Source organism: Populus alba, chromosome 4 (assembly GCF_005239225.2).
Source record: "Populus alba chromosome 4, ASM523922v2, whole genome shotgun sequence".
Lineage (NCBI taxonomy): Eukaryota > Viridiplantae > Streptophyta > Magnoliopsida > Malpighiales > Salicaceae > Populus > Populus alba.
The window spans coordinates 20,007,226-20,018,718 of record NC_133287.1 but is presented as its reverse complement, the minus strand read 5'-3'; the positions used below and the strand labels follow the sequence as shown (position 1 = coordinate 20,018,718).

Sequence of the window (11,493 nt, the reverse complement as noted above, 5' to 3'; positions counted from 1 at the left end):
TAAATATTGGAATGCATTATCTTAAGATTTATAAAAACATGTACTTTTTAAAGTGAAGTTAATACAAATTATACTCCTTTTTCTTTGCTTAGTTTTTTCCTATTAGATTTTACTTTGCAAGGTTTTAATGCAAGGTTTTAATGAGACAATTTGATACTTTTATGAATTATGAAGTATTCAAATATGAATTTTGAAGCATTTATATTAAATTTTTTATTGAATTCTGAAGTATTCAGAAATTAAACAAAGATATTGTAATTTTTTTCTTTAACTTAGATTTTTTTCCATTGGGTTTTAAATCTTTCAATGTTTCCACGCTCTTCGTGTTGGAGCATGATTTATTAATCTTAAGATATTATTTGACTGCTGATCGAAGATATGATGAGAGAGTTAAAAATCAAGAAATCATTGAAATGAAGGAGCTATTACAAAATAGAGGAAGAATTCACAATACATTGACCAAATCAAAGTCTGCAATTACTAATGACATGTGTAGACAAATCCCAATGAAGCCAAATTAATCACAGCCACCTACCTCGACATTGGGAACCTATATAGGAAGAAGTCACGTAATATTGACCAAATCAAAGTCTACAATTACTAATACACGTGTAGACAAACTATGGAAACCCCAGTGCAGCCATATCACAGCCACCAGCCTAGACGTTGGGGGTACGCAGGGTAATAAATGATTAAGGGGATTTGTTTGTTTTTTTAATTCATATTTTAGAATTAGTAGTTAATAGAATTAGATTTTCTAATTAAATACATTGATGTAATAATATTAAGTATGTATTCTTAAAATTATTAAAAAAAAACTTAATCTCAACTAACTTTGAAACTAATTAAAGGTGCATTGATTGTTGAGGGAAAAATAAACACAGACAGCAAATAAATACCCCCCCTTACATATTCCAAAGCCAATAAATGCATCCTCGAAATGTAATTAATTAAAATTATTAAAACGTGACCATGACGTAGAGATGGGAATTATTTGGAAACATCATCTTAAGAAAGGAAAAAGCAATGTAAGGTGAATTTACTAAATCTAGTCTAATTTTTAAAACTTATAACTTGTGAAATCCTGATTTTGGGTTCAATTAGCTCAATTAAAAAGCTTAACTCTAAATAAATTTAATTTTGAATAAAGAAATCATGAAAAAAATATTAATAAAAAACTTACAAAAGAAAAAAAGCAACAAAAACAATGGAGATAAAATTTGATTGGAATTTTTTTTTTTAAATGATCCTAAATAAAATAAATAGCAACTAAAATAATAAGGACTACATTTGAAAGTTGAAAAAATTATAGGCGGAAATTGAATTAAAAAAAACATTTGTAATTTGATAGATTATTGATCAATTAAAAAAAACAGATGGTGAAATTGAAAAAATTTGTAATTTGAATAGATCATTTATATATTTAAAAATTATAAGGGAGTTAAATTGAAAAAAAAATATAATTTAATAAATTATTTATAGATTAAAAAATTATAGAGGTGTTAAATCGAAAAACACTTGTAATTTTATAGCTCATTATAAAATAAAGAAAATATTAATCAAAAGGATATGAACTAAATGTGAAGAAAAAAAATTAAAAAGGGTGCTCTGAATTTTTGCATGGGTGACATAAAATTTATGGAGAGAGAAGGGAAAAAAGGAAAAGAAATGGACTCTGATGTCAAACTAGCACACTACTATGTAAAAAGTGATAAGATCTTTTAAACGCCACATGAAAAGCTATTTTTGGTGGTCGGACAGTCCCGCACGCGCGGCCTAAATGATGCGAGGACCACTCACACACTGGCTAATGCATTGCATGTACATGCCAACAATTTGTTTTTTAAATAATATTTAATATATGTTTATTATTATAATAATAATAATAATACCCAAAAAAAACCTCAAAATCTACAACAAAACCAATATCAGATGAATAAAATAACAGAGTTATACTTTTTTGGCTGCTTTCCTTTTGAAATTCCTCGTTCATCTAAGCCTTGTCTGCCCCTTTAAACTTATTAACTGCAACCAAGGTCTTATCTGCTAAAACTCCCTTGAAAACAGAACCAAAACCACCTTCCCAAGTTTCTGATCATCAACATACTTGTTGGTTTCTTTTGCCTAACCGAAAATCCTTGCTCGCTGATGCTTTAAGCCACTCCCTCGTTTCCTCTGAAGTTTTTCTCCTCACTTTTTTTCTTTTCCTGCACATCATGTAGAATTGTAGACAAATGATTACAAGGAAAATTGTTGCCCCCCAATAGCTGCAAAAAAATGTCAACGAGGGATGCGCGTAACTCACAAAACGAACCAATGGAAAGGATACATTTACTAAATTGTTACCAAGTGATGAGCATTTGGATCTCCTCGGGAACCTGAGAAGATTCAAATCCAATTATTTTCTATTTTATTGTTTTACAGTTAAGAGTTTCCAAAGTGGTGATAGGCCGTTAATGTTACTTACAAGCCCATCACCAATAAGATATAGCAACTATTTTAAAATCCGACCCGACTTGATGGTTTACCCATGATTATGGTGACTTAGAGCTTAGGTCAGAAATGATTTCAAAACAATTGGGAGAATTAACCTAATAAAAATTCTCATTGACCCGAGACTCAATCAAAAAATGTTGTTTTTTTTTCTTTTTTAATTTTATTTAAATGATGTTAATTTTACTTTTTATAAAATTAAAAAATTAAGTTAACCCAAATTAGTTACCCTGAACCGAAACTTGAGACTTGCCAAAACTATGTTTACAGCTGCTCATGCAATGGCTAGAAAATGATGGGAATCTTGTTTTGGTAAGAATTCGTATGCTATGGAAATTTGAGCTAGCTGTGGAGCTTTCTCTATCTGTGAATGTAGGTAAACATCATTGAATCTGGTTTGATTAGGAAATCGAAGGTACTTGTCAATTTCGCAAAACAATTTCTTTTTGAGAGAGTATATTAACTAGTCCTGTAAACGCAATTTTTATTTGAACACGGGTGACAAAAGAAAAGGAAAATCTGGATTCTTGAAATATGTCAAGCTTCCAAGTTCCAGGAGAATTACTAGAGACAATAACTCAAGAACATCAGTAGCCATAACCTACAATTTATTAATGGAGCTATCTGACTTACTGAATGGTGGAAACTGATTGTGGTTAATTGCTGTTAGTGTAGTTCTCGATCTGCAATGATATCACAGTCTGGGATTGGTTCATGGGAGGACTTGCATTCTTGCAGAACAGCAGAAAGATTGTGATGATTCGCCTAACAAGTGGTCTGTTTCCTCGCTATTTTCATGCGCCAGTGATTTCTGATGAAGAGCTTTTAGCTTAGCAAGCTCATCGGACACTTCCTTCATAGGTGGCCGGTTTACTCCCATGCTATGTAGACATCCTTTTGCAAGCTTAGCTACAGCTTCTATCTCGTCCATTTCACCTTCATCAGCTGTCTGGAAATCCAAAATTTTGAAGATATGATTATTTTCCAGTGCCGAGATGAAGTGTTGAATAACGTTCCGTTTCTCTCCAGACTTGGAAATGGAGCTAGTTTGGCATCTCTCCAGTGAGAAGCTCCACAAGAACTACCCCAAAGCTATAGACATCACTTTGAACGGTTAAAATACCCGTCATAAGATACTCAGGATCCAGGTAGCCTAGAGTCCCTTGTATTTTTGTAGCTAAGATATTGGTTTGGCCAGGAGACATCAGCACCGAAGCTCCAAAATCTGCTACTTTTGCTGTGGAATTACTGTCTAGAAGTATGTTCACTGACTTGACATCTCCATGAATAACTGGAGGGTCTGCCAGAAAGTGCAAATAATCAAGCGCAAGCGCAGCCTCCGATGCTACCCTCAAACGATTGGTCCAGGAAGCCAATATCCGGGAACCTTTGTCGTGGATGTGCTTGGAAAGAGTTCCATTTGAGATGAACTCATAGACCAGTAATGGAACTTTGGTCTCTAAACACAGCCCAAGAGCTTTACCACATTCTTGTGATTGACCTGTGAAACAATGCTCATTTCCTTTTGAAATTCCTCATTCATCTGAGCTTTGTCCACCCCTTTGGACTTCTTGACAGCGACCACTGTATTATCTGTTAAAGCTCCACTGTAAACAGAACCAAAACCACCCTCCCCGAGTTTCCGATCATCAGCATAATTGTTGGTTGCCTTTGCCAGCTCTGCCTCACTGAAAATCCTTACTCGTTGATTCTTTAAAAATTTTCCCCCGTTCTCTTGGAAGTTCTTCTCCTTTATTTTTTTCGTGCAGATCATGTAGAGTAGCAGACAAATAACCACAAAGAGAATGCTTGCGCCAACAGCTGCAAGCAAGTGTCAAAGAAGGACGTTACTTTCAAAATCAAATCAAGGGAAAATATTTATTTACTAACTTCTCTTTTAATTGATCGATAGCCACCATGAGCTTCGCTAATCCAACTAAATTCGTGATGTTTTATTTTTTAATTTATTTTGATCCCTTGAAGTATCAAGAAGCCTTCGTTAGCCTTCCGATCAAAAGCTACCTCAAATGTCGTGGTCTCCTCAACACCAATAGCAGCCAGAAGGAGAAGAAAGGAAGCAAAGCTAAAACAATTAATCGAAGAACACGAGAGAGAGAGAGAGAGAGAGAGGGAGAGAGAGAAAAAATTATATGACTTGAATTATAGATCCAACTAAAATAAATAAGCTAATTTTAATTTAATTAGATGAAAAAAATTAATAATAGATGAATCAACATCCCATTAAATATAAAAAAAATAAAATAACATAAAAAACTGATCAACCGGAGTTAGCTGAATTTCAATGCTTACAAGAAAATGCAAAGATAGCTAATTACCTGCAATAATTGTGATGATACTACCTCTATGACAACCTGTTTTACCATCACCGTACTTGCCACGTGGACATAGACAATTGTAATCTCCAATCACATTCTCGCAAGTACCTTCTTTACAAGGGTTTTTTAATACCTTGCATTCATCTATAATTAAGTGATTTGAGGCCCTTGGGAATTGAGGTTTGGCAGCATCCAGAACCTGAGCAAGGATTTCCATCGGAAATTTTCACATATTCTGTGCACAAGGAGAGACAGGCGCAGCTCCGTATGTGACCTCATAGTTGGTCATCCAGGCATATGTATCGCAACCAATTACTGTGAATGCATTTAGGGTGTCTGAGAACGTGAAGGGGCCTGATCCAAGGGTGATAGCCTGTGAGAAAAAGTCTGTCCTGCTCCCAGTTATGTTATAGCAGGCGAATGCTGCATCAATGCCTACAGTGACTGTGCCCTCCAGCACTGATATATCTCGAGCAGGAATGTTAGATCCGAACCATAGTTCAGGATGCCCTTCATCGTTAGAACTGCAGTTTAGAAAGAAGTGCTTATTCATGGCACAGCTTCGTTCTCCAATCCCAAAGGGGTAAGGAACACTAACATTCCCAAGGTTTGTTGGCCAATGCTAGACCCAAAGGTTGCTTGGTTTGTAGCTTGGCCTGATACGCCGTCATGCCAATAGGATGGGTCTGTCCTGAGGATTTTTGTCATCATAGCCCAAGCATGGTCAAATCCGTCGCACCCTTAAATTCAAACATAATACATGAATTTAACGCTATTAATTCTATAGATTCTTGCATAAAATCTTAGAAAATTTATTTATTAACAAATAGACTTAATTAAATAAGTCTACATTCTACTAACACTATTAGGCGAATTAAAGTCATTTATGACCTGTTATGTCTTCATCTTTTTGCTTGATAAAATGAGCAGAAAACAGCTCACAATAAACTTCAAATATCACAAAGATAAAATTACACTCAAATCCTTCATCTCTTTAAAAAATAAAAGACTTGTGAACTATAAATACACTGTGAGACCTTCAGAATAAAGGTTCACAATTTTTATTTTATACTACATATATATTTTAAAAGCATCTCTTTTTAGATATTATTATATTTTCTCTCTCTAAAAAAATATTTATTTAAGCATTGGAGGGTCTCCACCACTACTAAAAAGATTTTACAGGTACTATCACAAACCTTGATCTATCAAGCTCCAAGTACAAGCTATCAACCACCTTGTTTAGAGAGAATGAATGAGATTATAAATACCAATTGATTAACCGATAATTCAAACTGGAAACCCTATTCTTAAATTACTTGGATTTTTGGAACTTTGTAAAAAACGGTTATCTTAATTAAATTAAATTAAATTAAATTTACTAGACTTCATTATACAACATGTAAGTGTACATGTGTGTGACCTGATCAATATCAACTCTCTTGCTTGTGCAAGAGTACCGCCGAATTGCAAGCTCATTGGTTGAGGTTTAGGCACTTAATCAGTCAATAATCTTGGTTTAGTAAACCCACAATTTTATTTGAATAGTTTATGGCACAAAGAGAGGTAAATCTGGAAACATGTTAAGCTTCCATAAAGCTACAACTTATTCAAACAAGATACAACATACCTACACTTGAGGGTCTAGCCCATTGGTCAACAGCAAGGCTTGCCTTTGCGAAGGTCCTGGGTTCAATCCTCAAGAGTACCAGCCTGTCACCTCCGCGGTGCCTTACCTGCCTACTGGGCTTGCAGGATGTTCAGTAGGCCCTGGGATTAGTTGTGGTGCGCGTAAGCTGGCCCGGACACCCAGGGTCATCAAAAAAAAAAAAAAAGACACAACATACCTTCTTGCCTGTACAAACAGAACTGAAAATTTACTTGACATAATTGAGAGTTGAGACTAATTCATAAAGCGAGCATGCTGACAAGACGATCGCTCCAGTTTTAAATACTATCAGAGAAGTTCTGAATCTGAAATGCTATCACAGTCTGAGAATGCGTCATTGGCTGACGTTCTTTCTTGCCAAAAGATTGTGATGATTCGCCTAACAAGTGAAAGACTAGCAAGAATTATAGAGATGAACAAGAAGCAGAATAGAAGTAGAGAAATATACTGCTGTAATGCAGAGGAAGAAGAAGAAAATGTCTATATGTTTTATTCACTTGTTACGTTCCCAGCACTATTACATTCATTTATATACTGCTGTAGATGAAAAGCTTGGTTACGTTTTCTACTCAGCTGTAACAGAATGCATTAACTGCCTTACCATATTAACAAACTTTGCTAACCATTATATTCTCTATTCTCTTTGACAGGTGGCTGAAGCAGAGTGGCTGAAGCTGAGGTGGTTAAAGCTGAGGTGGCTGAGGCAGAGCATTTGATATCTTGACAACAAGTAGTCCGTCTCGTCACTATTTTGCTGAGCCCATGATTTCTGATGAAGATCTTTCAGCTTAGAAAGCTCATCAGACACTTCTTTCATGGTTGGCCGGTTTACTCCCATGCTATTCAGACATCCTTTTGCAAGCTCAGCTACAGCTTCTATCTCATCCATTTCGCCTTCATCAGCTGCCTGGAGATCCAAAATTCTGAAAAGATTATTAGTTTCCAGTGCTGAGATAAAGTGTTGAATGAGGTTTCGTTTCTCTCCAGAACTGGAGCTGGAGTTTTGCTTTTCTCCAGTGAGAAGCTCCACAAGAACTACCCCAAAGCTGAAGACATCGCTCCTTGCGGTTAAAAAACCCGTCATAAGATACTCTGGATCCAGGTAGCCTAAAGTCCCTTGTATTTTTGTGGCTATAATGGTTTGGTCTGAAGAAATGAGCACTGAAGCTCCAAAATCTGCAACCTTTGCTGTGTGGTTGTTGTCTAAGAGTATGTTCACCGACTTGACATCTCCATGAATAATCGGAGGGTCTGCAAGAGAATGCAGGTAATTAAGAGCAAGGGCAATCTCTGATGCTATCCTCAGGCGATTGCTCCAGGAAGCTAGTAACTGCGACGTTTTGTCATGTATGTGCTTGAAAAGAGTTCCATTTGAAATGAACTCATAAACTAACAATGGCACTTTGGTCTCCAAACACAGGCCCAAGAGCTTCACCACGTTCTTGTGATTGACCTGTGAGACAACGCCCATTTCCTTTTGAAATTCCTCATTCATCTGAGCCTTGTCTACCCCTTTAAACTTCTTGACTGCAACTTGGACATCATCTGCTAGAACTCCTCTGTAAACAGAACCAAAACCACCTTCTCCAAGTTTCTGATCATCATCATAGTTTTTTGTTGCCTTTTCCAGCTCCGCCTCGCTGAAAATCCTTACTCGTTGGTGCTTTAAAACCATTCCCCCGTTCTCCCTGAAGTTTCTATCCTTCTTCCTTTTCTTGCACATCATGTACAGTAGAACACAAATGATCACAGGCAAAATGGCTGCTCCAATAGCTGCATACCAATGTCAAAGAAAAATTATTGTTACTTGAAACACACATCGATAGAAAATATTTCTTTACCAACCTTTTACCAAGTGATATATGGCCATTAGTATCATCATAAGAGCATCTAAATCGGATTTCTTTTACTGTTCTCAGATTAAGTTTTTTTGCACACTAAGACGTAATTCCCTTTTCCGATCCAGTTAAAGTCAAGCAATGCCAGTTGGGATTAGGAGATTCATGAATATTCATTATATATGCTAGTCTTTTTAATCATATACTTATTGAAAATCATCAAAAGAAGAACCATACATGCATAGATATAAATGCCTGTTCTTATTGTTAATTGCCTATAAAGCTGAAGCTCGGGAATTACAGACTCGGCCAGTAATGGCTACGATGCTCTTCATAACGGAAAAACTCATAACAAGATTAATTCCAAGGTCACTTGCGTACATGTAATTAATGTGATGATACCAAGTCCTTGACAACCTATTTTACCATCACCATACATACCAAGTAGACATCGACACTTGTAATTCCCAATGGTGTTCTTGCATCTACCATGACATGGATAGCTTTCTGGATCCTTGCACTCATCGATATCTAAATGTTAAAAAAAGTAGTGAGTAAAACTTGAATATAAATCCGAAAATTAAATTTAATAAAAATAAAATCATGCCATTTAAATGGATATGATTAGGCAATAATATATTTGCATTTATAGTAACCAACGAATGCTTGAGTTGAAATGCTCTCGGTAAAGCCAAATATTCAAGAGTTGGGAGTTTTAAGCAATCCCGAATTTCGGAGAACAATACATATATATTTTTTTAATTCCTCGCAACGGAGATAGCTGAATATATAGAACTTAAGCTGCCAATATGGTTAATTTTTTTCCCTAGTTATAAAACCTGTATTCGTCTGACAAGTCGTCTTAGAATCTATATTAATCCAAGTTGAAGAAAAAGTAAAGGAGTGACCGGGTCAAAAAGTTAGTCGACCCGCCAGCTAGAAAACCCGGGGTAAAACCGGTCAAATCCAACACTTAATCTATTGACTTTTTTTTTTTTTTTTTTTTTTTTAACACAGGCCAATGATCCAGTAAATACGCTATACATGACCAGAGACAACAGGGAAAGAACATAACCTGCAAAAGCATATACAAGTACTACTATTGGAAATCATACCAAAACGCAATAACCAGTTTACCTAGGCATCCTTCTTGGAGATAGGGATTTCCTTCGAACCCTTCATTGCATAAGCAACGATATCCTTGACCGCTCTCAGGGTAAGTGCAATTTGCATTAGCGCCACAAGCATATGCACTTCGATTAGCTTTAGCCTGTTCGCACGTCTCATTTTTAACTACCCATTCAATCACAATATCTGTTCTATATGCATCTTTTCCATATTTTGGCTTGCGAGAGAGCGGCCAATCTGAAATCTTGAGGGAGCTCTTGTCCGCTAAAAAGCGAATCCACAAGGATTGAAGTCCGAAACGTTCGTGTAGTGGTTTAAACTTGATAACGAATAATTAAGTGATTTGAGGCCCTTGGGGATTGAGGTTTGGCAGCATCCAGAACCTGAGCAAGGATTTCCATCGGACATTTTCAAATATTCTGTGCACAAGGAGAGACAGGCGCAGCTCCGTATGTGACCTCATAGTTGGTCATCCAGGCATATGTATCGCAACCAATTACTGTGAATGCATTTAGGGTGTCTGAGAACGTGAAGGGGCCTGATCCAAGGGTGATAGCCTGTGAGAAAAAGTCTGTCCTGCTCCCAGTTATGTTATAGCAGGCGAATGCTGCATCAATGCCTACAGTGACTGTGCCCTCCAGCACTGATATATCTCGAGCAGGAATGTTAGATCCGAACCATAGTTCAGGATGCCCTTCATCGTTAGAACTGCAGTTTAGAAAGAAGTGCTTATTCATGGCACAGCTTCGTTCTCCAATCCCAAAGGGGTAAGGAACACCAACATTCCCACACTTGTCTTGGCAGCCAGATATATTGCGACCGGGTTAATGGAGCCCTGAGGGGGTGGGGAGGGAAACAAAATATTTGTAGAAAATTCATAGTATTAAAACAATCCAATATCTTAATGTCAAGTGGTTGGATTTGAGCTCTCCACCCTTGTCTTTCATTATAATTGGAAGGTGGGTTAATCATGAAATATTTTAAAATGAAAGATGCCATTGTTTAGTTAGGTAGTGATTGATATTACAGAGTAGGTATTTTTAAAATAAATTTTATTTAAAAATATATTAAAATAATATTTTTTAAAAAATATTTTTAATATATATTAAAATAATCTAAAAACATCATAAAAAACTAATATGAAGTAAAAAAAAAAATTCAAATTTTAGCAAAAGCTAAGTCAAGTAGCCAAACGGCTTCCTAATGTCCTTCCACATGTATAATTTTCCTTTGTAATTTCTCAAGTGGAAGGTGAAGAGAGATGTTTAAGCTATATATGTTTATTCCATAATCAATTAAAACTTGCACTTCATATTTTTTCATTAATTACATTAATTATTTGTTAATCGACTTCATTTGTTTATTTTTGCCTGTCCATTTATTTGATGAATTATATGTAAATCAATCAATGTTATCAAAGAAAAAGTAAATGGCTAAGAGATGTTAATAGTTAATACGATTTTAATTTTCTAAAATATATTGTAATAATAATATTAATAATGTATTCTTAAAATTTTTTTTTTTTTTTTAAAAAAACTTAATCTTAAACAACATTGAAACTAATTAAAGATAGCTTGATTGTTGAATGAAAAGTAAACACAAACACCAAAATAAATGCCCACTCTTGCATATTCCAAAGCTATTAATGCATCAAAAACGGCTATGTACAAAAATAAATATTAATGGAGACTATATTAAAGGAGGAGACAACACAAATCATATCTCACCAAAATTCTTTTATACTTACGAGATTCAACATAAGGGAAAAATTAATATCAAGTAAATTAGGTCAGGTGATAATTTAACAGATTTATTTACAAAGTTTTTACCAGCCTCAATTTTCAAGAAGCTTGTTTATTGTCACACCCGGACATCATAGCGACTAATTAAAAATTTTCTTGTTGGAAAAAGAATAAAAATCTAGCATCTTGTTATTTGAGGGAAAATGTCTAGTTTAAGAAGTCGTCGTCTAGTATTATGGTCATTAGAAACCCTAACTAGTCAACAGAGATTCTATGGTACGAGACTA

The 11,493-nt window shown here is 35.4% G+C and overlaps 2 pseudogenes; both read right to left on the bottom strand.

The window, feature by feature from the left end:
* Window positions 1–3,149: 3,149 nt before the first annotated feature.
* LOC118037727 (putative wall-associated receptor kinase-like 16) lies at window positions 3,150–5,500 on the bottom strand (annotated as a pseudogene).
* A 1,276-nt stretch (window positions 5,501–6,776) lies between these two features.
* Window positions 6,777–10,276, bottom strand: LOC118037726 (wall-associated receptor kinase 2-like; annotated as a pseudogene).
* Between the last annotated feature and the right edge of the window lie 1,217 nt (window positions 10,277–11,493).